At 45.8% G+C, this 6,000-nt stretch overlaps 1 protein-coding gene across 4 annotated transcripts in view; it reads right to left on the reverse strand.

Moving 5' to 3' along the window:
• Positions 1 to 5,714, reverse strand: part of TBC1D1 (TBC1 domain family member 1) — a 230,000-nt gene extending 224,286 nt beyond the window's left edge. For all 4 annotated transcript variants that reach the window (XM_040485961.1, XM_040485950.1, XM_040485939.1 and 1 more), the window contains exon 1: positions 5,631 to 5,714. The gene's annotated coding sequence lies outside the window, so the exon portion shown is untranslated. The remainder of the gene's footprint in view (positions 1 to 5,630) is intronic.
• Between the last annotated feature and the right edge of the window lie 286 nt (positions 5,715 to 6,000).

The following is a 6,000-nucleotide window of genomic DNA, read 5'->3' on the forward strand; positions in this document are numbered from 1 at the left end:
GTTACGTTTTTGTTCGTAGATTCATATGTAAAAGCTCTATTCCTTACAGAGACCATCTGTATGCTACACCACCCCTACCTACCACAGTCCATAAACATGGTGGGCACCCCAAACACAAAGATACTCTTTTATTAGAACAGTTGTGATAATCTTCTTAGTGAGTCCTAGATCAAATATCCTATATCAAACATCCCATGCACTTAGAATTATAAAATCTGAGAGCTAGGAATGTCCTTTTAAGCTCTTTTCAGCTCTTATATTGGAACTGAGGAAAGTTGGTTCTGGAGAAGTTAAGTGGTTTGTCCAAGTTGGGTGACAGAATTAGGACAATCCGATCACTGACTGCCATCCAAGTACTGCAAAGAACCTCAGTTTCCTCATGAAAATGCTTTCAAGCGTGAAGTTGTGAAAGCAAGTCACTTAACCTCCAAATCTCAAATTTATTCTTGTAAGAGAATGGAACAAGATCATCCTCAAGTTGTCTTCTATCTCTAAAATCTGGTAAATCTAATTTTCACAATGTATAATACCAAATGTCCCAACATTGTGTGGGGATAGAAAGCTGCTTCATCTTCCTGTCAAGAATACAAATGTGGGGGAGGTACATGAAGAAAGAATAGGGTTTATTGATCAGGAAGCAAGCAAAGATGGTGGGAGTGAGCAAGCCGCCATTGGGAACGCTCTCTTTTCCCAGCCCCTTTCCATGCCCTCCCAGCAAACCACAGGGGGTATGACGGGGAACTTTCCAGAAGCTAGCAATGCCACCGCCACTGCAGACTCAGCCCCTACCTTCTCAGTGTGCTGGTGGGAGGGGAGGAGGGTGAAGGAGAGGGATAGAGGGAGAGATATTGGAGCTTCTAGCTCCAAGCCAGGTTAGGAACCAACCAAGACTGGGTAGCTGTCAGAGACCCCTAGGATGGGCAGAGTCCCAGATAGCTATTCATTTCCCCTTACAAATCAGTTGTTTAGTTTTTCTGTTCTTCACCCCAGATAGAGTGGGAACACGGCTGAACAGAATTATTCTGCTACCCAAATACTCTAATCTCATGCAGTAAGATCACTGTGGCGTGGCTCCACTATTTGTCCCCGAATCCCACCCAATCAGAGCAGTGTGCTGCTACCTAGGAATTGCCCTTGAGTTCCAAAGATCTTTTAAGTGGTAGGCGATTTCACAGAGCCATCACACAGAGCTCCTGGAGCTCCTGGAGCTGGCGGATCCAACCTTTTCATCACCAAGGCTGCTCCAGCCCCGGTATGCACCTTTCTAAATTGACACGTAAAGTACTGATGTTTTGAATGACATCCTTCCTACATAAATCAGAGCCAATTTAAGACTAGACTAGTCCTTTAGAATGCCAGGGCCACTTCTTGTATTCTCTGCTACTTTACGGAAGAGGATGAAGGGGTGAGAGTGGGGGTCCTAGCAGCCTTCAAGGATTATGCATACACTTCCCTCTGGCATGGCTGCTTTAACTTATTCTCCCAATAATAATAATAATAATTGTTAACACATAATAGCACTTACTGTGTGACTGTTAACTGATTTAGCTCTTACAACAACCCCGGACAATAAAGACGATTAGTATCATATGTAAATAAGGACTCTAATGGACTTTTACCATTATCACCTCCAACTTAAAGAGATGAGACAGAAGTTGCTGGCACAGAGAAATAAGGTCAGTTGCCCAAGGTCATACTAGCAACAAGTGGCAGAACCAAGTTTTGAACCCAGATCCTTCCACTCCAGACTTTGTGCTTGCTCTTAACCACTTTGCTAGAGGAATACTTACTGACCAACCACCTCTTCTGGGACATTACATATATGATCTTCTGTATTCTTACAACTCTGAGAAGTATGTTTTATCATACCCATTTTTTTTAACGTTTATTTATTTTTGAGACAGAGAGAGACAGAGCATGAATGGGGGAGGGTCAGAGAGAGGGAGACACAGAATCTGAAACAGGCTCCAGGCTCTGAGTGGTCAGCACAGAGCCCGACACGGGGCTCGAACTCACGGACTGCAAGATCATGACCTGAGCCGAAGTCGGTCGCTCAACCGACTGAGCCACCCAGGCGCCCCTATCATCCCCATTTTCTATAAAGATCCCCTGGCTAATGGTGAAGATAGGATTTGTCTTATGCCCAAATTTCTGTTCTTTGTGATATAAACATCTCTAGAAGGGAATAACTCTAAAATATCTCTCTATCTAAATTTTGCTTGGTCTCATTAATCCAAATCTAATGTCAAAATTATACCTTATGTTATAAAATAGGTATTATATACATAAGGTATCATATAATAAGTATACTATAATAATATATAAGGTATGATATAATAATAGCAATAAGTAATATGCATTGTGTGCTCACCATGTATCTGGCACTGTTCTAAGAACTTTACATGTATAAATTCATTAACTTTGACAACAATCTCATAAGTACTTACCTTCTTTGGAAGCTTAGATTTACTGATCGTAAATAATGTATTGTTTAATAAGTAGACTCTCTTTTTTCAAGATATTATTTTTGTAAGATATTATTTTTAAGTAATCTCTATGCCCAACATGGGGCTCAAACTCACAACCCCAAGATCAAGAGTCACATGCTCTTCTGACTGAGTCAGCTAGGTGTCCCAGTACACGCTCTTTTTAAGAGAAAAATACTTCTGCCTCTCACAAAGGAAACAGGCATACTCAAAATTAAATGCCCCTTTATTGGTGCTAAAACGTATTTCCTACATTCTGCACAGCTTTACTGAAACCCAAGTGTCGTGATTTTTCATATGGCCCAAATATGATAAATTCTTTTCTAAATATTCAAAACCTGAAAACCGACACTTGCCCTTAAAATCTAAGAACGCATCAAATGGAAATCTCAGCTTGAAAATGTCAAAAATTGTGAAAATAGAAACCTTCATGTCTCTAAAAAAATCTTTTTAACCAGACGTGGAGAATGTGGGGTTGGGAAAGAAAAAATGAAGATAAAAGTTAGGAAAGGCAACGGTAAGGCACCAGTTCTGCTCTGAAAACCTAAATCCTCTGCCATCACCAGGGGGCTACAAACCCAACACTGCTTATCCCCCGAGGGGACTCCCTGTCACTTTAACGAACAGACTCTGATCCTCCAAATTCTAATGTTCAACAAAAGAAAAAGGCTGGAAAACATGTCACATGTTGGGACTAACGTGGCCATTATACTTGAGAAGTGCAGCCCAGCAAACAGGGAAAAGGGTAAAGCAAACCATGCCAACACATAAGCAGACTTAGGTCATCTGGGGAGTGTAAAGAACAGAGGCTGGGGAACTTCGAGACCCGCTGCCATGAAAAGAGGAAAAGGGGCCTGAGGGAGTTGTCATTTTGACAAGATAAAATTAAAGGCGTATTCAAAGACAGAATCCTCTCAAGCAGGCATCCTTACTCCTGGCGCCATAATGATTGGACAAGCTGGCGTGAATGGGGCGCTCGGCGCAGCACTGCTTACCCGCGGTACATCCTAGAAGGTCCTAGAAGATCTGGCAGAAAGGAGGCGCCCACCCACACCTGGCTCCAACAGGATGTATTGGAGTGTGAGGCAGCCTTTCGGGTCGAGGCTGCCTTTTCGGGAAATGGAGGACAAAGACTGTCTGTTGACAGGTGGATAATCAGGGAGAAGAGGCAAGCCGAGTTTCCTCAGAGTCACTCAGTCCTTCCTCATAGCCTCCTGTACTGTGACAAACAATGTCATGGGGAGAAAGGTCATCCCAATACTGATACAATTGCACCCAACCAGAAATGCTATCATGGTGAAAGGGAAATCCCCAGAGCTCTCAGTGGGAAAGACAGTGGTAGACTATGGCAGGAGTCCCATCTGCAAAACTTTAATTTGACGTTAATAAAATCTATAACTACACCAACGAATTTCCCCCCATTTTACTGGTTTGCAAATGCCTGGACAGATCAATGTAAAGACATTTATTTTAATTATCACCTGATGATTTTATTTACTGATGTGAGCCACACTTAGTCCCTTTTACATCTCCTTGCACTCAATTAATAGTCTCAGGATACTCCTCTTGTGTTCACTTTGGAAAATATCCCCTAAACATTTCACATGCACCCTTTAATTCACAGCTGTGTCCACAATCCAGGAGCTCATACTATGCCAATGGTTACTTACAGATAAATCTCAGGAGAAAGCCCTTTTTATGGTCTAATTTCCCTGTAACTTGGTGAAAGAAAGAAAGAAAGAAAGAAAGAAAGAAAGAAAGAAAGAAAGAAAGGAAGAGAAACAGGGAGATTCAAGACTGTGATAAGCATTCCATTTCAAACACTTGTTACAACACCTGTTTGCAAAGCAGTCAATCCTTTTTTATACAAACTGTTTCATGCAATGTTCTTATTCCTTTAGACAATCTTCAGGATTCTCAGGAAAGAGCTGATCATGAGGAACACCTCCGCCCCAAGCAAGAGAAGGCATCACAAGTCTAGCTGCTTCGGGGATCCCTAACCCAACAGAGTAATAGAACACGAAGAGCCCGGAAACACAGGAGAGTCATTTAGCAAGGTGGATACCCAGGCTCTTAACCACAGGTCTCCAGTCAGTCTTCCACCCTCTGCCCCTCCCACCCAGAGCAGGCTCTGAAAACATAACAAAACCCAGGGGTGGCTATGCTTCAACTCTTACCAACTGCATCAAAACTGGGAAGGGAATGAGAGTCTGCTTTCCAGAGGAAGGGGTTTCTGTCAAGATCCCTGCAGTTCAGCTTAAGTACAGTGCCAGGAGTTTTGAAGTCTGGATTTGTAGAGATAACGGAGTTTCTTGGCGTGAGCCACTTAAACCAGTTCATCCCAAAATGCTCTTTTACAGTCTGAGTATATTAATAAGTGCAATCATCCAACCATCTAAAAGGAAGAATGAGACATCTACACATATGCATTGATGTAAAGCATTCTGAAAATTAAACTGTTCGGTGGGAGGAACAATCACCACTTTCAATTTCTTTTCCTTTTTAAGCCACTTTCAGAGAATAACATATTTTAAATAAAATAACAACAACAGGTAAAGCCACCTCTAGGTGGATTTCAAAGAAAACAATCTCTTAAAACAACACCAGTGTGTGCTAAAGTTTGAGGAGCCTCATAATCACAGACCGATCAGGAAGCTGCTAGAAACAATTAAGCAGGGTTTCAAAATGACTAGTACAGGATGTGCCCAAAGAAAGAAATGTTGTGCGCTCCGGTGGAGCTGCCAAAGTTACTACTGCAAAGTACTTTGAACTTTTAAAGGATGATATGGGGTCACTTTAACCACTCTCCTCCTAATCCGGTCACCCTACAAACACAACAGCCCCAGAGATATTTGGCGGGAGGGGTGGATACCGAGCCAGCAGGAGCGAAAGGGGGCAGGAGGAAGGTGCCCGTGGGAGCTCCTGGGTGGTTATGAACTTCAAGGTTTCACTTTCGTCCAAGTAGGGGGCGAGGAGGTGGCAATGAACCCCACCCACCCCGGAAGCCCACCGTGCGGCGAGCACAGCAAGAACGCCCTTGGGCCGCTGGATTCCAGCTTCGCCGGCCCGGGAGCTCAGGCGCTGGGTGCGGGGGGAGGGGGGCGAGATGCCGCGGGCGGTGCGGGAGACCCAGAGAGCACCTACCTGTGCCGCGGCGCGCTCAGAGCCCGGGGCCCCTCCGGGGCGCGCAGGTGCTCGGGGGCGGCGTGGGGCCGGCCTGCGCGGGCGGGGCGCCCATCGTGCCGGGCCGGCTGCGCTTTTCCGCCGCGGGGGGCCGGCCGGGACCCCCTCCGCTCGGCTCCCGCCTCTTCTTCACCGGGCTGAGGGCCCGGCGGGTCCCGCGGCGGCCGCAGCAACAGGCACCGTGGCGCGGGGGCTGCGCCGGCGGCTGCGGCGGCGGCGGCAAAGGAGGAGGAGGGGGAGGTGTCTGCGCGCGGCTCGCGTTTCCTCCTCCCGGGGCTGGGCGAGCGCGGGGGAGGCGAGGGGAGGGCAGAAGCCGGGATCTCCCAACTCG

The sequence above is a fragment of the Herpailurus yagouaroundi genome, unplaced genomic scaffold (genome assembly GCF_014898765.1).
Source record: "Herpailurus yagouaroundi ecotype Mexico unplaced genomic scaffold, PumYag 28, whole genome shotgun sequence".
Lineage (NCBI taxonomy): Eukaryota > Metazoa > Chordata > Mammalia > Carnivora > Felidae > Herpailurus > Herpailurus yagouaroundi.